The sequence below is a fragment of the Macaca mulatta genome, chromosome 3 (genome assembly GCF_049350105.2).
Source record: "Macaca mulatta isolate MMU2019108-1 chromosome 3, T2T-MMU8v2.0, whole genome shotgun sequence".
In the NCBI taxonomy this organism is placed as follows: Eukaryota; Metazoa; Chordata; class Mammalia; order Primates; family Cercopithecidae; genus Macaca; species Macaca mulatta.
In genome coordinates this window covers 37,040,075-37,063,934 of record NC_133408.1, presented here as the reverse complement: position 1 = coordinate 37,063,934, position 23,860 = coordinate 37,040,075, and the positions used below count along the sequence as shown (strand labels likewise).

The 23,860-nt window shown below is 47.6% G+C and overlaps 1 protein-coding gene across 4 annotated transcripts in view; it reads left to right on the top strand.

Annotated features, from left to right (window-relative positions):
* Positions 1 to 10,185: 10,185 nt before the first annotated feature.
* Positions 10,186 to 23,860, top strand: part of CARD11 (caspase recruitment domain family member 11) — a 138,924-nt gene continuing 125,249 nt past the window's right edge. For 2 of the 4 annotated variants that reach the window (XM_077995998.1, XM_077995996.1), the window contains exon 1: positions 10,192 to 10,466. The gene's annotated coding sequence lies outside the window, so the exon portion shown is untranslated. Of the gene's footprint in view, positions 10,467 to 23,860 lie in introns of all 4 variants that reach the window. The other 2 variants (XM_015133205.3, XM_015133201.3) reach the window with 2 other exon arrangements.

Genomic DNA, 23,860 nt, shown 5'->3' with positions numbered 1-23,860 from the left:
TAAAAGTTTTACTTTTCCTACTATCAGGGAGGAGGGGCCCAGAAGAAAGACGAGATGTTTTCCAGATAAAAGAGGGGTTTTCTCTAAACACAAGAAGGGTTTGACATGTGACCTGTGACCACACCACAGATCCATGCTATGATCACTTGACTGCTTGAATATGGGGAGGTAAGAGAACTGATCTGCTCTGCCCTGGTATTTATTATTCAGCAGTGCACGCACACACATGCACGCACACACATATGCACGCACACAAATGCACACACACATGCACACACACATGCACGCACACGCATGCATGCACACAAATGCACACACACATATGCACACACACACATGCACAGACACATGCACGAACACATGCATGCACGCATGCACATATGCACATGCACATGCTTCTTATAGAAATGATTTTATTTTTATTATGAAAGAATTGCACAGTTGTGGCAATAGACATTTGCCAGAATAGACAGGCACACACTGAAAATTAAGCACACCCATGTAGCCCCTGCTCACCCTCTTCCTAGTTGAGCTCCTTAGAAATGACCATTTTTGATCAAATAAGACTTCCAGAAGGATCTGGCTTAAAAATCAGTCCCAGCCAATACTTCAACAATTCTTTTCAGTTGTTTTAGCAGCTAGGATCTTTCCACTAGCTAGCCAGGGTTTTTATTGAAAGCTCAGATATTGGAAGGGATTTCAAAAAGTTCATGGAAAATGTATATTTTGAAAACACTATGCATGGATTTATTTATTTATTTATTTATTTATTTTTTATTTGCACCAAAATGAATGCATGTGAACTGGTTATAACATGTCTGAATAGGATCCAGTTTGCTGCACTTAGAAGGCTAAGGAATCAGTTTATGAAAAGTCCCTATTGGAGTAACATGAATTCTGCTAAAATTGAAGCAAGAAGCAACATCAAAATTATGGTGAAACTTTAGTGGGAAAATGGTGAAATTACTGATGCTTTGTAAAAAGTTTATGGGGACAGTGCCCCCAAAGAAAGCAGTTTAGAAATGGACAGCTCATTTTAAGAAGGGACAAGACAATGTTGAAGATGAAGCCCCCACATCAAGTCGTGAGAAAGAAACTCATCTTGTCCACACCCTAATTGAAGAGGACTGATGATTAACAGCAGAAACAAGGGCCAACACCACAGACATCTCACCTGGTTCAGCTCACACCCATTCTGGCTGAAAAATTAAAATTGATCAAACTTTCCACTCAATGGGTGCCAAAACCATTGCACCCACATCAGCTACAGAAAACAGCAGAGCTTTCGGGGGAAATTTTAAACAAGTGGGATCAAGATCCTGAAGCTTGTCTTCAAAGAATTGTAACAAGAAATGAAACATGGCTTCACTGGTACCATCCTGAAGATAAAGCACAATCAAAGTAAGGGCTACCAAGAGGTAGAAGGAGTCTAGTCAAAGCAAAGCAAGAGTGAACCAGTTAAGACCAAAGGCCATGGCAAGAGTTTTAGGGGATGCTCAAGGCATGTTGCTTGTTCTATTTCTGGATGGCCAAAGTACAATAATATCTGCTTATTGTGAGAGTATTTTGAGAAAGCCAGAGCTTTAGCAGAAATACACTAGGGAAAACTTCATCAGACAGTCCTTCTCCTCCATGACAATGCTCCTGCTCATTCCTCTCATCAAAGAAGGGTGATTTTGTGAGAGTTTCAGTGGGAAATCCTCAGGCATCTACCATACAGTCCTGATTTGACTCCTTCTGACTTCTTTTTGTTTCCTAAGCTTAAAAAATCTATAAAGGGCACTCATTCTCCTTCAGTTAATAATGCAAAAAAGATTGCATTGACATGATGAAATTCCAAGGACCCTCAGTTCTTTAGGCATGAACTCAATGGCTGGTATCATAATTTTCCAAAGTGTTGACCTTCATGGAGCTTATGTTGGGAAATAGCATTTATATTTTTTATTTTTATCTTTTAATTTCATTTCTCAATGAATTTTTTGAAGTCTCCTTGTATACTGACATTTTTGTAGGTCTCTTGCACAATTACTATTTTTTAAAATTGTCTTATTTATTTATATTTAAAAGAATTATTTTCACTTATTTATTTCAGTCTTTCTGAGATCCTTTTTCCTAGATGTTTTTTTTGAGACTTGGCTCTGTTGTTCAGGCTGGAATGCAGTAGTTCAATCATGGCTCATGGCAGCCTCCAACTCCAGGGCTCAAGGAATCCTCACACCTCAGCCTCATGAGTAGCTAGGACCATAGATGTATACACAGCCAACTTTTAGGTTTGTTTTTGTTTTTGTGTTTGTTTTTAAGAGATGGGATCTTGCTATGTTTCCCAGGCTGCTCTCGAACTCCTGGCCTCAAGCAATCGATCCTCTTGCCTCAGCCTCCCAAAGTGCTGGGATTATAGGTATGAGCCACCGCACTTGGCCCCTAGATTTCTTTTTCATTTTATTGTCATCCATTCTCAAGGAACTTTTTTCTTGAGGAATGCTTGGGAAGTAAATTTCCAAAGTTCTTTGCATGTTGAGGAATGTGTTTATTTTGCTCTCACACTTAATTGATAATTTAGTTGAATACAGAACTCTAAGTTTAAAGTAAATGTCCCTGAGAACACTGATGCATGACTTCCTTGTCTGCTAGCAGCTAATGTTGCTGATGAGAATTCTGAATCCCACTGGGAACTTGGCATCAGTGTGCATGATTTTTCTCTCTCAAAGATTTTAGAGACTTCTCATTATCCATCTTTTTTTTTTTTACTTTCCTGAAATTTCATGAGGCTATATGCAGGTACAGATCTTTTTCATTCATCCTACTTGGCCCTCTGTGGCCTCTCTCCTCATGAAGAATCATGTCATTCTTCAGCTCTGACAAATATTATCGTTATCTGATGATTAATTCCTCCCTCCACCTTCTCTCTTCCTGCCGGAACTCTTACTAAGTAGACATTGGTCTTTCTAAATTCATCACTTATGTCTCAACTTTTCTCTCAAACTTTTTCTTTCTTTTCGGGTTTTATTTTGTTCTTATTTTCCAGCCCAGGGGATAGACTTCATAGACATCTTCTTCCAGCCCTTCTATTGTATTTTAAATTTTATTTTATTATTTGGACAACCCTATTTTTAATTTCCACAATCTGTTCCTTTATTCAGGCAGCCTGTTTCATAGTCATTTGTTCTTATTTGATGGATGTGATCTCTGCTTGAATCTCTCTGCGGGTTCTCATTAGAGGATCTTTTTGGATCATTATGCTTCATTCCCTTCTCATCATTGTTTGTTCCCTTCCTGCCCTTGGGAGATGATTGTCCAATTTGTTCATCTAAGGCCCACCCTTTCAAGCTGCTGATCTCTGTCCATGTTTGGGAAGGTCCGTGTTGACTCGTGTGGAGTTTCCTTTGCCTTTTCCAACCTCTGTATGGAGGAGAAGCCAGCTGGGGTATCGGGAGCAGGAGTGCTGTGTCAACAGGCAGCCTTGACTCCGGGGCTATGCTCTGAGATATCTGGCCTGGGGACCCGCGTCCTTCAGTGCACTGGTCCGCGGCGAGATAAGAGCAGAAATGGAGACGAAGCATTTGGAAACTTTTATAGCACTTTTGACATTGACACAATAACGAAGCGTGACCGCGCAGCTTGTGTCTTAGTATCTTTTTAAAAATTCTATTTTCTAGCAATTAATTTTTATTATATTTCACAAAAGTATCAGCCCGTAACAGATTAGAATTTTTTTTTAAAGGCAGGTGGGAGTGGGGGTGTCTTTCGCTGCAGATGGTTCCAGAAGCCCTGCTTTTGGGAACCCAGGCAGGGAGAGGCTACCCCGGCTACCCCTCTGTTATCACATGAGGAAGGGCTTTTGGGCCCATGCCCCCATTCTAAGAGCACTTACCCCTCTGAGCAGCTTTTCAAAAATTGATTCATAATATTTTATATATTTAGGGTGTATGTGTGATTTTTTTTTTTTTTTTTTGAGACAGGATCTCATTCTTGTTGCCTAGGCTGGAGTGCAATGATGTGATCATGACTCACTGCAGCCTCAACTTTCTGGGCTCAAGCGATCACCCCCATCAACCTTCTGAGAAGCAGGAGCCACAGGTGTGTGCCACCACACCCAGCTAACTTTTTTTATTTTTTCTAGAGATGGGGTCTTGCTATGCTGCCCAGCCTGGCCTTGAACTCCTGGGCTCAAGTGATCCTCCCACCTCAGCCTCCTGAGTAGCTGGAACCACAGGCACATGCCACCACATCCAGCTAGCTTTTTAAATTTTCTGTAGAGATGGGGTCTTGCTTGCTGCCCCGGCTGGGCTCAAACTCCTGGGCTCGAGCAATCCTCCCACCTTGGCCTCCCAAAATGCTGGGATTATAGGCATGAGCCACTGTGCTCAGCCTTTTGTTACATGCATAGAATGTGGAATGATCAGGTCAGGGTATTTGAGGCATCCATCACCTTGAGTGTTCATCATTTCTCTGTGTTGGGAATAATTCAGATTTTCTCTTCTAGCTAATTTGAGATATACAATACATTGTTGCTAGCTGCAATCACCCTACTCTGCTGCCCAGCATTAGAACTTGTACCTTCTGTTTAACTGCATATCCGTACCCATCAAACCAGAGTTTTCACTGGAAAGCTCTCTCTGGCTTCGGCCTGTGGGAGAAGCTGAAGTGGCACCGTGGGGGGTTGTGGGAGGGAAGTGGGATGACTGTACCTGCCCTAACAGTCCTACAGATGATGCTCCCATCAGTCACTCTGTGTCTGCCCTTCCTCTGAGCCTGCCTTCAGTTCAATCTTGACAGATTTGAGGGATTCTACAGTAGGAGAGCCACTCTCAGCTTTGCTGCCAACTCCCTGCTGCAGGCTCTGGGCCGGGGTTTTCTGTCCACTGCCTCCTGCCTTCCAGAAACGCTTCTCACCTGTTATCTGCATTCTTTCCAGGCACCTTTTTATAACCTATCCCCCACTGTTCTTGGCAGGTAAATTTTGTGTTTAGTTCACTATTACTTTTTTAGAGACAGGGTCTTACTCCGTCACTCAGGCTGGAGTGCAGTGGGTACGATCATGGTTCACTGCAGCCCCAACCTCCTGGGCTCAAGGAGTCCTCCCACCTCAGCCTCCTGAGTAGCTGGGACTATAGGCACCCGCCAGCATGTCCAGCTAATTTTTTTTGGATTTGTGGTAGAGTCAGGGTCTCCCTATGTTGCCCAAGCTGGTCTTGAACACCTGACCTCAAGTGATCTGCCCGCCTTGGCCTCACAAAGTGCTGAGATCATAGGCCTGAGCCACTGTACTCAGCAGATTGTTGCCATCTTTGTGTCTATGATTCAAAGACTTTGGAATCCACTTCTCTCTGGGATCACAGAGGAATCAAGATACAAAATGGTGTATCTAGGCATGAGGAACTCAGTGGGGGTGATGGTAATGTTCTATATAATACAGCACCACCCAATAGAAATAAAATGTGTAATTTAAAATTTCCTACTGGCAATACCAAAAAGAAACCAAGGAAATGCATGTTACTAATATATTTTATTTAACCCAACTTATCAAAAATATTATTTCAGCATGCAGTCAATATAAACATTATTAACGAGACGTTTTGTATTCTTTTTTACACACGAAGTCTTCAAAATCTGGTTTCTGTTACACTCACAGAACATCAATGCAGACACCATATTTTCCTCGGAGATACTTGACCTGTATTTAGATTTCATTAACTTTACAGTTGAAAAAGTAGATGAACATGTTCAAATGGCTCCAGACGTACTTAAAAGCTTTTCAATAACAGAATCAAGTGTTAGTTTTTGGATTTAGATGAAAAATAATTAAAATTGGCCAGGCGCAGTGGCTCATGCCTGCAATCCCAGCACTTTGGGAAGCCGAGGCGGGCAGATCACTGGAGGTCAGGAGTTCGAGACCAGCTTGGCCATCGTGGTGAAACCCCGTCTCTACTAAAAATACAAAAATTAGCTGGATGTGGTGGCGGGCGCCTGTAAACCCAGCCACTCAGGAGGCAGAGGCAGGAGAATTGCTTGAACTCAGGAGGTGGAGGTTGCATTGAGCCGAGATCACACCACTGCACTCCAGCCTGGGCTACAGAGTAAGACTCCTTCTCAAATAATAATAATAATAATAGAAGAGAATTAAAACTTTGCTTCCTAATCTCACCAGCCTCCTGTCAAAGTGCTCAACAGTCAAATGTGACTAGTAGCCGTCACACTGGACCACACTGTTCTATGTCCTCATAAGGACGTGGCTTACATAATATGTACATTTGTCAAAACTCATTACATCATATAGTTTTTAAATCATTTATTTATGTATGTACGTATTTATTTGAGATGGGGTTTAGCTCTGTCACCCAGGCTGGAGTGCAGTGGTGCAATCACAGCTCACTGCAGCCTCGAACTCTTGGGCTCAAGTAATTCTCCCGCTTCAGCCTCTGGAGTAGCTGAGACTACAAGCACCTGCCACTGTGCCCAGCTTCATTGCATCGTATGGTTAAAATCTGTTTGTAAATTTCACCTAAACAAACCTCTCTAGTGAATGATATGCAAGATGGAGTGTTTAACAGTGACATATACTGATGATGTCTGCAACTTACTTTGAAACACACCCCCCAAAAAAAGACAGGAGGTTGGGAGGCTGAGGCGGATGGATCACGAGATCAGGAGATCGAGACCATCCTACTAACACGGTGAAACCTCGTCTCTATTAAAAATGCAAAAAATTAGCCAGGAATGGTGTCAGGCATCTGTAGTCCCAGCTACTCGGGAGGCTGAGGCAGGAGAATCACATGAATCTGGGAGGCGGAGCTTGCAGTGAGCTGAGATCGCGCCACTGTACTCCAGCTTGGGGGACAGAGCGAGACTCCATCTCAAAAAAAAAAAAAAAAAAAAAGAGACAGGAGGACTGATGGCGAGATAGACAGATAGATCTGTGATAAAGCCAATAGAGCAAAATGCTAGTTGTAGAATCAAGTGGTGGGGTATATGGGGATTCTATGGAAATTCATTAGATGATTCTTCTAACTTTTCTGAACATTTAAAATTTTTAATAAGATGTTGGGGGAGACAGAGGCTTGTCTTACGGAACTAGACCCACATGCAGTCCCGTCTATAAAACTCAGAAACATAACACTGAGTGAAAGGGTCCAGGCTGTGAAAAGAACCCACGCATGCTGCTGTTTACATACAGTTCACAAACAGGCAAACTGACCGATGCTGTCAGAGGCAGGAATTTGGCTACGCTTGGTGGGAGAGTGATAGGAATGAGACACAAGGGGGTTTCTGGGGCACAGATGAAGTTCCATGTTTTGATAGAATGAAGTGTGAGTGTGGGTTACACTCGCATTTAGGCTAATGGCCTCCAGTTCCATCCAAGTTGCTGCAAAAATTCATCAGACTTTGCAGCATTTGTGGACTTGACTTTATACATATCTCTAGAGACATGTTTCGCTGTTTTAAGGTATTGCCCTCATTTCATATCTTGCAGGAGGGAAATCTGAGCTCTTCTTTAAAATGACAGGCCAGATGCCGTGGCTCACGTCTGTAATCCTGACACTTTAGGAGGCTCAAGCAAGAGGATCGCTTGAGGTCAGGAGTTCAAGACCAGCCTGGGCAACATAGTGAGACCTCATCTCTACAAAAGATTAAAAAATTAGCCAGGCGTGGTGGCGTGTACTTGTAGTCCCAGCTTCTAGAGAGGCCAAGGCAGCAGGATGGCTTGAGCCCAGGAGATCAAAGCTGCAGTGAGCTGTGATCAAGTCACTGTACTCCAACCTGGGCAGCAGAGCGAGACCCTGTCTCAAAAATAATAAAATAAAGTAAAATAAAATAAAGTAAAATAAAATGCTGGCCAGGTGCATTGGCTCAAGCCTGTAATCCCAACACTTTGGGAGGTCGAGGCGGGCGGATCACAAGGTCAGGAGTTCAAGACCAGCCTGACCAACCTGGTAAAACCCCGTCTCTACTAAAAATACAAAACTTAGCCAGACGTGGTGGTGCATGCCTGTAGTCCCAGCTACTCAGGAGACTGAGGCAGGACAATCGCTTGAACCCTGGGAGGTGGAGGTTGCCGTGAGCCGAGATCGTGCCACTGCACTCCAGCCTGGGCAACAGAGCAAGACTCCATAATAAATAAATAAATAAATAAATAAATAAATAAATAAATAAATAAATGCCACTGCCTGATTTAGAGTTTTCATAGAGTATAAGCAGCTTCCCCGGTCCTGGGTAGGCAGTGAGATGTGTCCTTAGGGACAAAGGCCTAGAAGGCTGTGGGTCTTGGTGTTCATTTTAGAAACTTTCTTTACAGCCCTTGCTTGCATTTCTGCATGCTTTACAGGAAGCAAACCGGTGTCTTCCTTCATCCCTAGCACATGCACATCAGTGCAAACACATTCCTCACTGGTATTTCAGATTCTTCCGTGCTTGGACCAAAATCCCATTTTTTATTTATCGTCTTGCTGAAAGTTTAATTTACTGAAGGCCTTTCCTTCTAGCACCTCGAGGAACTTTTCTCAGAACGCTTAAAACATGAAACAGAAGCCTACATTCTCTAGCCGTAATGAGGGGATCAAAAGAGAGGGAGAGAGATGAGAGGAGAGTGGTAAACTGAGGCAGAGTAGAATGAGAGGTGCAGAAGCTGGGGAAACAGGCGGGGGGGGGGGTGGCGCGGGAGGCATCGGTCAATTGCAGCAAGAAAATAGAAACTAAGGTTTTCTGGGTAGGCACGGTTCATCCAGATTTTTATTTCAATAGCTTTAGGGGTACATGCGATTTTGGGTTACGTGGATGAAGTGTGTAGTGGTGAAGTCTGGGCTTTTAGTGTTCCTGTCCCTGGAATAGTACACGTCGTACAGTGTACATTGTACCCAGCAGGTGATTTGCCACCCCCTACCCCCTCCCATTCTTCCCCCTTCCGAGTCTCCAATGTCCATGATCCCACTCTGCCTGCCTTTGCCTACCCATAGCTTAGCTCTCGCTTTTAAGTAAGAACATGGAGTATTTGGTTTTCCACTCCTGAGTTACTTCACTTTAGATAATGGCCTCCAGTTCCATCCAAGTGCAAGTTACTGCAAAAGACTTTATTTCGTTCTTTTTCATGGCTGAGTAGTATTCCATGGTGTGTGTATGTGTGTGTGTGTGTGTGTGTGTGTGTGTGTGTGTGTGTGTGTGTGTGTGTGTTTGTGTGTATCACATTTTCTTTCATCCAGATTTTTGAGTCCACAATCCCTGTAAACCCTTGGGACCATCCCACCCACGACGCTGGCCATTTGGGGTAAATTATCAAAATGCTGACATCCAGCCGGACACGGTGGCTCACACCTGTAGTCCCAGCACTTTGGGAGGCTGAGGTGGGCAGATCACTTGAGGTCAGGAGTTCGAGGCCAGCCAGGCCATCATGTTGAAACCCCATTTCTACTAAAAATACAAACATTAGATAGGTTTGGTGGCGCACGCCTGTAGTCCCAGCTACTTGGGAGGCTGAGGTGGGAGAATTGCTTGAACCCAGGAGGTGGAGCTTGCAGTGAGCTGAGATCGCACCACTGCATTCCAGCCTGGGTGACACAGCAAGACTCCGTCTCAAAAAATAAAAATAAAGTAAAATGATGACATCCAAATCACAATTTCTCTCACAAGCATAGTTCACCAGAACGTTGAGGGTGCAAGCTGATGATGGATATCTTGGACCCCAAAGCTTTTGGGGTGAGGAAGGCCTTTGCAGGGGTGCTGACCAGCCAGCATGCCCAGGAAGCTTCCAGAACAGGGGCTGAGGGAGGAAAGAGGCTTGGGGTGTAGGAGGCTGCAGAATTTTATGTGGGACACCCCGTTCTCCCGCGCACACACACATTGCAGTGACAGGCTCTGGAATTTCTTGAGAAATTCGGCTAGACCTGGGGAGCCAAAGGCCTGAAGAACCTAGAAAGGGGATAGCCCCTTCCAAGGCCCCACCTGGACTCTGCCTGGGGTCACAGCTGGGTGGGGACTGACAACCAGGCTGGTCCAGCCTCACCCCGACTGATGCAGGTGGCCTGGACCCCGAGACTCGCCTTGGTCTCCCCATCCCCGGCTCCCTGATCTGTCCCCAAGCACCCCCACCCCAGGCCCTGTCCCCACTCCCACCCCCACCTCCTTACCGCCCTCCTCCCGAAGCACCGACTCCGCCCCCTCCCTCTCTTCCTTATCTTTTTCTAACCTTTCGCATTTTTTAGTCTCATTTCCTGTCGGGTTTTGCATTTCCCTCCCCCGCCCCTCCTAGCCTATGACATACTTTCTCTCCTTTTTTCTCTCCTGCCTCCTCTGGCCTTCGGACTCCTGCCCGCGCCGCCCGCAGCCCCCTCCTGGCCCTGCAGCCCCTGGGCGGGCAGCGCCCCTCGGAGGACGGGTCCGGGCCCGCGGGGACGGAGGGCCCGGTCGCCTGGAGGAAGCCGGAGGCCTGCGTGGAGGAGGCGCCCCGCGCAGCTGGCGGAGCATGAGCGCCCCAGGTAGGCGCAGCCGGGATGGGGGAGCTGGTGGAGGGGGAGCACGAGGCGGGGAGCTGGGGAAAGAGAGGAGGACATGGGGAGGAGATGGGGGGCATTAGTGAGATGACATGGTAGTGGGGCGTGGGGGGGATGGGAGTGGCTCCTGCTGGCCCCGCGATGATGGGGGTATCCTTCCATCTCTGTCCCCCTGCCCCACTTCTCTCTCTCACTCTTATCTCCTCCTTTTCCCTTCCAACCCTTTTTCTCCCTCACTTTCCACCTCGTGTACCTCTCCTCCGTGTCTCTCTGAGCCTCTCTGAGTATCTCTGCCCAGCAAAACCCCCACCTCCTCCTACTGGACAGGAAAAAATCGGGGGTCAGGAGGCTGCAGCCCCTTGGTGCACCTGCCCAGAGGGAGGAAGAGAAACTTTTCTGACACCTGAAGGGCCCGGAAGTTTGCAGACCACAGCCCAGCCTGACTCAGAGGCTCCTGGGAAGGTGGGGCCTGGCTCAGGGAGGAAGGGCAGCCCCACCAAAAGAGGGTATGGAGCTGGGAGATGGGAGAGGACAGCCTCCCGCAGGGACTCTGCTAGAAAGGGAGTGGTGGGGGCACAGGAGGGGGCCCAGGTTCCCCACTGAAACCCGGACCAGTCCCCAGCGGCCTCAGGCCTGAAAGCCACCCACCCCCAGGAGGCCGCTCCAGGCCCGATGGGGCCACCAGGCCTTCTGCTGAGCCCCCTCTGAAGATAGGGGCAGAGAGGGTGTTTCTGTCCCTCGGGGGCTCTGAGCACCGCTGGAGGCTGTCACAGGGACCCAGGTTCATGGACAGTGGTCTCAGCTGTGAGCTTCAGGGCTGCCCACACAAACTCCGTCTTGGACCAAACTGACCTCTGTCTGTCCCGCCTGCTCTCAAAGCCTTTGATTTGTAGTTCAAAAATGTTTCTCCTGACGTTTATGACTCGTCTTGAAGGTATAAGGTTACCAACCTGCCAGAAAGGGGAGAGAAACAGTCGATCGTTCATTCCACGTTTATTAAGTGCTCAGCATGTGCATAATATGTGCCAGAAATCCCAGGAGCCAGGAATTAATATGAGGACAGGAATTTCTCCGTCAGTGTACGTTTTTGTGCTTAATATGAGGACAGGAATCCATTAAGTGTCCATTTCTGTGCTTTCGCGGAACCTCCCGTTCTTTCCCCAGCGAGGCATCTGTAAAGAGATGATACTCCTGCCTCCGGCCGGGGCTGCCCTGAGGACAGTAACAGTGACCGGGACTCTGAAGCATAGCCAAGGCCAGGGACTGCTTGGACCCGTGTAGATGTTACTTGCCTGGGTATCAGATAGGCAGGCCGTGGCTCCCCTGGCCCCAGCAGTCTTCAGTTAATGCATGAATGGTCCTTGATGTGATTTTTTTAAAAATCGTGGTGAAATACACATGACATAAAAGTAGCTCACTGAACCGCTTTGAAGCGCACAGTGGACTGGCGTTAAGCCCATTTGCATTGTCTTGCAGTGGTCACCACCGTCCAGCTCTTCCCAAACTGAAACTGTGTCCCCCATTAAAGAACATCTTCCTGGCTCCCTCCTCAGTCCCTGGCAGTCACACTTCTCCATTCTGTCTCTAGAAATCTGATGATTTTCCGGACCCCGTATAAGGGGGCTCATACAACCTGTGTCCTTCCCGTGCCTGGCTTATTTCTCTGAGCCTCATGTCCTCAAGGTTCGTCTGTGTTGTCACCTGTGACCGAATCTCCTTCCTTTTTCAGGATGAATAATATTCTGTCGTGTAGATAGACCATATTTCGTATATCTGCTCATCCTTTATGTGATTTTTAAAAATGACTTCTGGCCGGGCGCAGTGGCTCACGCCTGTAATCCCAGCACTTTGGGAGGCCAAGGCGGGTGGATCACCTGAGGTCAGGAGTTCGAGACCAGCCTGGCCAAAGTGGTGAAACACGATCTCTACTAAAAATACACACAAAAAATTAGCCTGACGTGGTGGTGCATGCCTGTAGTCCCAGCTACTTAGGTGGCTGAGGCAGGAGAATCGCTTTGAACTGGGGAGGCGGAGGTTGCAGAGAGCTGAGATCGCACCACTGCACTCCAGCCTGGGCGACAGAGCAAGACGCTGTCTCAAAAAAAAGACTTCTAAACCTAAGTCTTCTAAAGATGACGACGCTTGTTTGAATCCATCAGTGGGTGTGTGTGGGTGGCTTTGTACTTGGTGGCACAGGGGACGCAGGAGGGATGTGAGAAGCAGTGCTCCAACCTGAGTAGGTTCATCACACAGTCTGTGTATGCCGTGGTCAGAGTGTGGCTGAGACGCACATGAGATGGAAAAGAATTAGGAGGAGTGGGGAGGGAAGCAGGGAGTGAACTTGGGAGATGGTAGGACTCAGAAGGTCCAGGGATCCCTGGAAGGTTCCAGGCTGAGATGGTGCTGAAAATCTCAGGGAGGAAGGGCAATCCCCCCGAAAGGGGGTGCAGAGTTGGGAGATGGGACAGGACAGCCCCCTGTGGACACTGTACTAGGAAAGGGGTGGCAGGGTCACAGGAGGGGGTCCAGGTTCTAGGAGTCCAGAAATTCGAGACCAGCCTGGGCAACATGGCAAGACCTTGTCTTTACAAAAAATACCAAAAAATTAGCCAGACATGGTGGTGTGCATCTGTAGTCCCAGCTACTTGGGAGGCTGAGGCAGGAGGATCATTTGAGACTGGGATGTGGAAGTTGCAGTGAGCTGAGATGGTGCCACTGCACTCCAGTTTGGGCTACAAAGCAAGGCAATATATCAAAAAAAAAAAAAAAAAAAAAAAAAAAAAAAAAAAAAAAACCAGGGGCAGTGTCTAGACTTCTTTATCCTATGCAGTGATTCTGGGCCCTTCCGATAAAAGACTTGCTTCTTGGGACTGAGGGGCTGTGTGACTGTGGTTTGGTGGTGGCTGGCAGGGGCCATGGAGATGAAGATGCACTTGTGATCATAGCTCCTCATAGCATGTCATGCAGGAAAGGCCAAATGGGGTCCTGATTTTCAGATGGTGATGATGAAAAGGCATGTCAAGTGGTGAAAAATGGAGCCTCTTGAATCCATTTTTAAAACCGCCTTTAGGCATGGTGGCTCACGCCTGTAATCCCAGCACTTTGGGAGGCAGAGGTGGGAGGATCGCTTGAGGTCAGGAGTTTGAGACCAGCCTGGGCAACGTGGTGAAACCCCGTCTCTACTAAAATTACAAAAATGATGTGGGCACCTGTAATTCCAGCTACTCGGGAAGCTGAGGCAGGGGAATTGCTGGAACCTAGGAGGCAGAGGTTGCAGTGAGCCGAGATTGCCCCACTGCACTCTAGCCTGGGCAACAGAGTGAGACTCTGTCTCCAAAAAAAGAAAAAAAAAACAAAAAACCACTTTCCATTTCCTCTTGCCCAGCCCCTACACTCTCTGCTTTGCAGGCCGTGCTCCCAGAGGCATTCCATCTTTTGGGTTGGAGCCCATGAAGGCATGGGTTCGTGGCATGACTACTGATCAGTGCTAGCCCTGTGACCTTGGCTTGCCATGTGACCTTGGCTAGCTGTGTGACCTTGGACAGCCTTCCCATCACCTAAGCTCTCCGAGAGTCATTTCTCTAATGAAATCAGGATATCAATACTGGTTATTTTCAGTGTTGTCAGTTACACCAAGCATAAAATGAGAAAATACGGCATATGACATAGGATTACCTTTGCCATGATGACTAAGGTCTGCAGCAGATCAGAGGCTGGACTCTGGAGTCCAGACCCAGGGCTATAGTACCAGCCTCCCCGCAAACACCAGCTGGATGGACCTCCTTACTTTTTTCTGGTGCAACCTCCAATTCCTTGTCTGCAATCTCAGTCTTACAGGGGAATTATGAGGCCCAAGGAAATCACAGACCGAGCTGATGCTCCGTCAATCTACCCTGTAAAAAAACTCTCACTCTGGGTGGTTGCAGTACCCAAATCAGTCTAGAAAATATCTTGATAAATATCTTGTTTGGCTGGGCACGGTGGCTCATGGCTGTAATCCCAGCACTTTGGGAGGCCAAGGTGGGTGGATCCCTTGAGTCCAGGAGCTCCAGACCAGCCAGCCTGGGCAACATGGTGAGACCATGTCTCTACAAAAAAAAAAAAATACTAAAAAATTAGCCAGGCATAGTGGTCCCTCCTTACTTGGGAGGCTGAGGCAGGAGGATCATTTGGGCCTGGGATGCAGAAGTTGCAGTGAGCCAATATCACACCACTGCACTCCAGCTTGGGCGACAGAGCAAGACCCTGCCTCAAACAAAAAAAAGAAAGAAAGAAAGAAAATATTTTGATCGATTGATTGAAATACAGAAACAAAAAGAGAAGGAAAAGGCAACCTTCGAGGAAGCGCCTTAAACATGCTCTTCTGCTAAAGAAAAATTAGAAGGCAACGGGGCGCGGTGGCTCACGCCTGTAATCCCAGCACTTTGGGAGGCCGAGGTGGGCAGATTGCCTGCGGTCAGGAGTTCGAGACCAGTCTGGCCAACATGGTGAAACCCCATCTCTACTAAAAATACAGAAAAAATTACGCAAGCGAGGTGGTGGGCGCCTGTAATCCCAGCTATTCGGGAGGCTGAGGCAGGGGTATTGCTTGAACCAGGGAGTTGGAGTTGCCGTGAGCTGAGATCGCACCACTGCACTCCAGCCTGGGTGACGGAGTGAGACTCAGTCTCAAAAAAAAAAAGAAAAGAAGAAGAATTAGAAGGCACAGATTCCAGATGCCAGCCTCTTCCTGTGGCAGGCCACATAAGAAAAGCACAGCCAGGGCACCGCACACTCCATACAAAGAGCAGGCCCCATGCCTTGTCCGTACTCTCTCCTTGAGGGACTGCCGCTCTCTGGGTCAGTGGTTTTGATGGGGTGATTATTTTCGGGAGGGTAACCTTTTGGGTTGTGATTTGTTCAAGGGCTCGGAGATTATAATGGTCGCTGTCACATTTGTGTAATAGGTGTTGGTGGCTGAGAGCCAGAGGGTGATAAAGTCCTTCCAGTCCCGTCTGTGTGGCTGTCACTTCTTCTTCCCCTCTCCTGCTCCTCGAAGCACACTCGTTCCTCCAAAGTGCCGGGTTCCTCCTGGCCCAGCCGGGGCCATTCCTCAGTGGACATTATTCCTTGCAAGTCTGGGAGCCAGAAAGGGGCATGTGCAGTATCCATGCTCGCAAACAGGGCTCCGTCCTCCTCTGTGTGGTTTCTGTGTCTAGCGTGTCATCTTCCTTCCTGCCTCTCTGCAACTCAGGAATTTGCTGTCTTTATACCCAAGTATGACAGCAGCAGAGTAGGGGCTGCCCTGTGCCATGTCCTTGGTCCTGGTGGTGTCAAAGGCAACACCTGCCAGGACAGTGCTGATTATGATCGCTGCCATCCCCCTGGGACTGGCCTCATTCATTAAGAGGCAAGATGAAAAAAAAAAAAAAAAAAAGGCCAGGTGGGCCGGGCGCGGTGGCTCAAGCCTGTAATCCCAGCACTTTGGGAGGCCGAGACGGGCGGATCACGAGGTCAGGAGATCGAGACCATCCTGGCTAACACGGTGAAACCCCGTCTCTACTAAAAATACAAGAAAATTAGCCGGGCGAGGTGGCGGGCGCCTGTAGTCCCAGCTACTCGGGAGGCTGAGGCAGGAGAATGGCGTGAACCCGGGAGGCGGAGCTTGCAGTGAGCCGAGATCGCGCCACTGCACTCCAGCCTGGGGCACAGAGCAAGACTCCGTCTCAAAAAAAAAAAAAAAAAAAAAGGCCAGGCACGAGGGCTCACGCCTGTAATCCCAGCACTCCAGCACTTTGGGAGGCCAAAGCAGGAGGATTGCTTGAACTCAGGAGTTGGAGACCAGCCTGGGCAACATAGCAAGACCCCATCTCTATAAAAAATTTAAAAATGAGCCAGGTATGGTGGTATGTACCCGTGGTTCCAGCTACTCAGGAGACTGAGGTGGGAAGACTGCTAGAGCTCAGGAAGCTGAGGCTGCAGGGAGCCGCAATTGCACCACTGCACTCCAGCATGGGCAACAGAGTAAGACCGTCTCAAAAAAAAAAAAAAAAAGAAAAGAAAAGCTGCTTTCTGGAGAGATCTACAGACTTAGAGCCTGGCAGACAAGGTGTCCATTCCGGCTCCACTACCTGCACTCTCTGTGACCCCAACAAAGTCACACGATGATTTTGAGCCTCAACTGCTGCACGTGTAAAATGGGTATAAAATTACCACCCCTAGCGGGGCGCAGTGGCTCACACCTGCAATCCCAGCACTTTGGGAGGCCGAGGCAGGCGGATCACCTGAGGTCAGGAGTTTGAGACCAGCCTGGCCAACGTGGCAAAACCCTGTCTCTACGAAAAGTACAAAAATTAGCCTGGCGTGGTGGCGGGCGCCTGTTATCCCAGCTACTTGGGAAGCTGAGGCAGGAGAATCACTTGAACCCGGGAGGCAGAGGTTGCAGTGAGCCAAGATTGTACCACTGCACTCCAGCCTGGGTAACAGAGCGAGACTCCATCACAATATAATAATAAGGATGATGCCACCCCTAGGTTAGCATAGACCAAAGTGTTTCCAAACGCACCAAATGTGTCAAGGGGTTCTGCAGCTTCTGCTTTTAAGTTTTACTTCTGACTTGCTCATTCAGAGGCCAGGAGGGAGAACAGAGAGAGATGAAATGCAAAACAGAATATATGCAGCAAAGAGCTATTTCCTTAATTTACTAAGAACTCTTGTAAACCAATTAGACACGAGAACTGGCACACTTTTTCTTGAAAGCTCCAAATAGTAAATATTTTAGGCCTTGTGAGCCAGAGGGTCTCCGTCGAAGCTACCAACGCTGTCCTTGTGGGGTGGAGGCGGCTGTAGATGGGAGTAAGTGTGGCCACCTTTGGCCCAGTGGACGGCACAGGACTGGACCCTCAGTGGGAGTGTCCAGACCCCAAAATTAGAGAATTCAACCAATAGAAAAAATGGTAAAGGGGTACACACACACAGAATATCAGCTGGTCAGTCAGCATGCTTCGTTTACAATTAAATCCATGTGAAGTAATACAACAGGGACATAGTGTTTTCCACTTGTCAGACTGGCAAACATCAAAAAGTTTGATAGGCCGGACGTGGCAGCTCACACCACACACGTGATCCCAACACTTTGGGAAGCCCAGGTGGGAGGATCACTTCAGCCTAGGAGTTTGAGATCAGCCTGGGCAACATAGTGAGATCCCACTTCTCCAAAAAAACTTTAAAAATTAGCCAGGCATGGTGACATGCACCTGTAGTAGTCCCAGCTTCTCCAGAGGCTAAGATGGGAGGATCATGGGAGCCCAGGAGTTCAAGGCTGCACTGAGCTGGGATTGCACCACTGTACTCCAGCCTGGGCAGTACAGCAAGACCCTATCTCTAAAAATAAAATTAAAAAAAGGGTAAAACTGATTGCCCATCAGTAATAATAATAACTTTTTAAAATTAAGGTGTAACACACACACAGTACAGTCTTAAGCATACATACAACTTAATGGGCTTTTAAATGCCTTTCTGGAGCCAATCACCCAAATCAAGATTTGGGTCCCTTCTAGGTTCTGGGGAAGTCCCATATCCCCTCCCAGTCGTTACCCCTCCCCGTCCCCTTCCAACCTCTGTCACCATCCCTGTCCTTGAACTTCACATGGACAGAGACACATTCAACGTTTCTTTTTCATTGCTACACAGTATTTCATGGTACAAATTTACCGCAATAGGGGCAGGCGCTGTGGCTCATGCCTGTAATCCCAGCACTTTCGGAGGCCAAGGCAGGCAGATTGCTTTGAGCTCAGGAATTCAAGACTGGCCTGGGCAACATGGTGAAACCATCTCTACAAAAATTCAAAAATTAGCCAAACGTTGGTGGCTTGTGCCTATAATTCCAGCTCCTCGGGAGGCCGAGGCTGGAGAACTGCTTGAGCCCGAGAAAGAGGAGGTTGCAGTGAGCCAAGATCGTGCCACTGCACTCCAGCCTGGGTGACAGAGTGAGACCTGTCTCAAAAAAAAAAAAAAAAAAAAAAAAAAAAATTTACCACAATTTACTTATCCACCTGACAGTTGATAAACATTTCTGTTGCTTGCAGTTCGGGGCTATCATGATGAAACCACTGTGAACATTCTTATACATGTCTTGGTGGTGATGGCCATTTTAGAAAAAAAAAAATCTGGAAGCAGCCTGGGCACAATGGTTCATGCCTATCATCCCAGCACTTTGGGAGGCTGAGGCAGGAGGATCACTTAAGCCTACTTGTTTGAGACCAGCCTGGGCAACATAGCGAGACCTCATCTCTACAAAAAAGGTAAAAGTTAGCTGGGTGTGGTGGCCATGCCTGTGGGCCTAGATACTTGGGAGGCTGAGGTGGGAGGATCACTTGAGCTCAGGAGGTAGAGGCTGCAGTGAGCTGTGATTGCACCACTGCACTCCAGCCTGGGCGACAGAGGGAGACCCTGTCTCTGAAATATAAAAAATCTAAGGGTAAACAGAGGCCCTGTGCCGGCGTTTTCTGCGGTTTAGTACATTGCTATGTCGGTGGGTAAATGTTGGTATGAAGTAAAACTGTAACGTTATTGACATCAGTGCTTCGTTGCCTGCCTCTGTGTAAGGATTATGTGACTCATGGAAGTCTTCTAAGAAGAAATGGCCTATTTTTAAAGGGATTCAAGTATCGCTGGTTCCGGGGGAAACGTTCAGCAGAATAATAACGATACCTCACACTGCCTTCCAACACTCCTGACTTCAGTTCTCAGATGCGTTTCAGAAACCAACGTGTTAACCAGCAGAGAGCCTCTGGGAGCTGACACGGTGATCCCTGTTTGCCGACGAACAGGCACCGTGATCCCTGTTTGAGTCCCTGAGGTACGCAGAGGTTCTTGGCTCTTTGTAGGAGAGTTCTCGATCTTTGAAAAATGTTTCTCCCGCTTCTTAACAGACGGCCTTTTACCGGGCCCTGTTCTGAGTTTTCCGAGCTCAGGGAGGTCTTAGACTGGCGAAGAGCATGACCTAGTGGAGAAAGGATCCAGCTGTGGTACAAGCAGAAGGCCATCTGTGCGCCTGGGACGGGGTCACCCTGTCTCCTCACTCATTTTATGTGGAAGTTCGATATAATTTTGTCTTGCTCTGTTGCCCAGGCTGGAGTGCAATGGTGCCATCATAGCTCACTGCAACCTCAACCTCCTGGGTTCAAGCAATCCTCTCACCTCAGCCTCCCAAGTAGCTGCGACTAAAGGCACGTGACACCATGACTGGCTAATTTTTAAATTTTTTGTAGAGATGAGGGTCTTGCTATGTTGCCCAGGCTGGTCTCGAACTCCTAGGCTCCAACTATCCTCCCGCCTCAGCCTCCCAAAGTTCTGGGATTACAGACGTGAGCCACCGTGCCCAGTCCTGTATCTTTCTTAACTAATTTACACATATGTACATATTATTTAAAAAAAATTATATATGTAATTGTGTGTTTAATTATATAATTACATATAATTATATTTGTATAATAAATAATTATATTTATATAATTTATATATGTAATTTAATAATTTTATATGTACACTTTTATTTTCTTTGAGATAGAGTCTCACTCTTGTTGCCCAGGCTGGAGTGCAGTGGCACAATCTCAGCTCACTGCAATTTCCACCTCCTGCGTTCAGGCAATTCTCCTGCCTCAGCCTCCTGAGTAGCTGGAATTACAGGTATGCACCACTATGCCCAGCTAATTTTGTATTTTTAGTAGAGACAGCATTTCACCATGTTGGCCAGGCTGGTCTCGAACCCCTGACCTCAGGTGATCTGCCCACCTCAGCCTCCCAAAGTGCTGGGATTACAGGCATGAGCCACCGTGCCCAGCTGTAATTTTAAAACCCAACCTTATGTCTTGTGGCAGAGTCAGACTAATGGGCCTCAGAGGCCCTCCTGCCACTGCACTGGTGGCCCTACTTCCTCCTCCCACCTGCCTGGTGCCTCCTGCCTCTGCGCCTGGCACCTCGCCCTGCCCTGTGCCTGAGATGGTGATCCGGCCACCTGCCAAGGCCCGCTCTGCACAGGCACCAGAGCCCACCTCTCTCCAATCAAAGATGCTTCTCGAGCAACTGTCTTCTCTCTCTGCTGCATCTTCCATTCTGTATTCCCTCTCTCCGGGGACCATTCCTATCTGAGTGCGGATCTACTGCAGTTTCACCCACTTTAAAACAAACAAACGACAAACCTGTCTTGATTTTACATTCCCCTCCAGCCTTCGCTGCATTTCTCTGCACCCCCTTTGTATTCATTTGCTCGGGTTGTCATAACAAAATCCCACAGACTGGGACATTTATTGCCTTGCATTTTTGGAGGCTGGAAGTCCTAGGAAGGTGCTGGCCGGGCTGGTTCCTTCGGAGGCCTGTCTCTGCAGCTGCCAGGTGCCATCTTCTCCCTGTGTCCTCGCCTGGCCTTTTCTCTTGGGTGTGTGTCCTCTGGGTCTCTGTGCCTCCAATTTCCTCTTGGTATAAAGACACAGGTCAGATTGGATTAGGGTCCACTCCAATCACTCCACTTTAATTTCATCACCTCTTTAAAGACCTTGTCTTCAAATACAGCCCCATTCTGAGGTCCTGGGGGTTAGGACGTCCATAATAGGAATTTGGAGGGACAGGATTCAGCCCGTAACACCTTTATAGTAAAGTGGTGTCTGTACTCCCTGTCCTAATTCTTCTCCTCCCCTTCCATCTTGAGCCCACTTTAGTCAGGCTTTTGTCCCCAGTACTCAATTTAAACAGCTCTAGTCAAAACCACCCGTGTGGCCAGGTGTGGGCTCACGCCTATAATCTCAGCACTTTGGGAGACCAAGCCAGGAGGATCCCTTGAGGCTATGAATTTGAGACCAGTCTCGGCAACATAGGAGATGCCGTCTCTACAGGAAAAAAAAAAAAAAAAAAAAAAAAAAAGCCATGTATTGTGGTGTGCACCTGTGGTCCCAGCTACTTGGGAGGCTGAAGTGGGAGGATCACTTGAACCCAGGAGGTCGAGGCTATAGTGAGCTATGATCACACCACTGCATTCTGGCCTGGATGATAGAGTAAGACTCTGTCTCAAAAAAATAAATAAATAAATAAAAATAAAACAAAAACACGAAGTCACCAATGCCCTTATCTGATGGTCCATCCTCAGTCTTCATAGATTTTGATATCAGCAGGATCTCATAAGACCCATTCTTCTCTCCTCTTTGAAACACACATTCCTTTAGCTTTGGGGCTTCTCCCTCTTGTTTTTTTTGCCCCCTCTTTGCTAGCTACTCCTTCCTGGCCTCCCTTTTCTGACTCCTCTGTCTCCCTCACCTCCGAGGTCAAACTGCCGGGAGCTCAGTCTGTGGGCCTCTTCCCCCAGGTGGTCTGAGACCTCCCACCTCTTGCTTTAAAAGTCATCTATATGCCAACGACTCCCAAGTTTATATCTTCTGCCCAGGCTCTCCTCTTGAACTTTAGACTTTAATATCCAACTGTCTTCACGTGTCTGCCCGGACATGGAGTGAATCCAAAATCAAACTTGTGATTTTCTGAACTCTGTCTTCCATCCTGCATGGGGCTCGGGCTTAAGATCCTTGGAACTGTCCTTCACTTCTCTGTTGGTAGTTTGTCCGCTTGCTGGGCATAGAAAAGAAAATTTGCTCTGGCTCGGTCATGAAGAATGTCATTCTCAGGCATCTTTTGATAGGGAAATCTTTTTTTCTTTCTTTCTTTTTTTTTTAGGCACGTCTCAGGCTGGAATGCAGTAGCATGATCTCAGCTCACTGCAACTTCCGCCTCCTGGGCTCAAGCGATCCTCCTGCCTCAGCTTCCCAAGTAGCTGAGACTGTAGGCGTGCACCATCATGCCCAGCTAATTTTGGTATTTTTTGTAGAGACAGGGTTTTGCCATGTCACCCAGGCTGGTCTTGAACTCCTGGATTCAAGTGATCTGCCTGCCTCGGCCTCCCAAAAGTACTGGGATTATAGGCATGAGCCACCTTGCCCTGCCTTGACGGGGGAATTCTTTCTGCAGTAGATGGGACACCACACAGTGCACTGGAGAGGCTACTGGGCTCAGAAAGAGGGATTTGGTTTTCGGCCACTGACCCATTGAGCAGTCTGGGCCAAGTTCCCCTTCACCTCTGGGGCTCAGTTTCCTCGTAAGTCAAATGAGAAGACTGGACAGGACTTGGGGTGGTAAATGCGTTGCATTTGGCAAGCCAGTTCCAATCAACTAGTAATGGCTTGCTGGAGGGCCACGTTGAGGACCCAGGCTCAGGGATCAATCACCGATGTTTGCCCGTGGGTGTGAATCTGAACGTGGAAGCTGGGCTGCCCTGTCAGTCATCTGCACTTGCTCTGCACGACCCGGAGCCCTTCCAGTCTTGCAAATCCACGATATAAAGATGCATGCACGTGAATGTTCACTGCAGCACTATATTCACAATAGCAAAGACATGGAATCAACCTAAATGCCCATCAATGACAGACTGGATACAGAAAGTGTGGTACATATACACCATGGAATACTATGCAGCCATGAAAAAGGATGAGATCATGTCTTCTGCAGGAACACAGACACAACTGGAGACCATTATCCTAAGTGAATTAATACAGGTACAGAAAACCAAATACTACATGTTCTCACTTATAAGTGGGAGTTAAATGCTGAGAGGACATGGATGCAAAGACAGGAACAACACACACTGGGGCCTCCTTGAGGGCAGAGGGTGGGAAGAGAGAGAATCAGAAAAAAAGTAACTACTGGAGGCTGGGCATGGTGACTCACACCTGTAATCCCAGCACTTTGGGTGGCCAAGGCAGGCAGATCACTTGAGGTCAAGAGTTCAAGACCAGCCTGGCCAACATGGCAAAAACCCGTCTCTACTAAAAATACAAAAATTAGCCAGGTGTGGTGGCAGGTGCCTGTAATCCCAGCTACTCGGGAGGCTGAGGCAGGAGAATCACTTGAACCCGGGAGGTGGAGGTTGCAGTGAACCAAGATCGTGCCACTGTACTTCAGCCTGGGTGACAGAGCAAGACTCCATCTTGAGAAAAAAAAAAAGTAACTACTGGGTACTAGGCTTAGTACCTGAGTGATGAAATAATCTATAGAACAAACCCCCATGACACTAGTACTAGGCTTAGTACCTGAGTGATGAAATAATCTATAAAAACAAACCCCCATGACACTAGTTTACCTATATAGCAAACCTGCAGGTATACCCCAGAGCCTAAAATAAAAGTGAAAAAAGAATGCACGATGTCCTGGTGACCTGGAACAAATCACTTCGCTGTCCCAAGATTTTGTTTCGTCACAAATAAAAGGGAGATAAATCATTCCTGCCTTTTGCCACTACACAAAATTGCTCTCAGGACAATGTAAGTAGGTGAAACATGGCGCTGGAGGTGTATATGCAC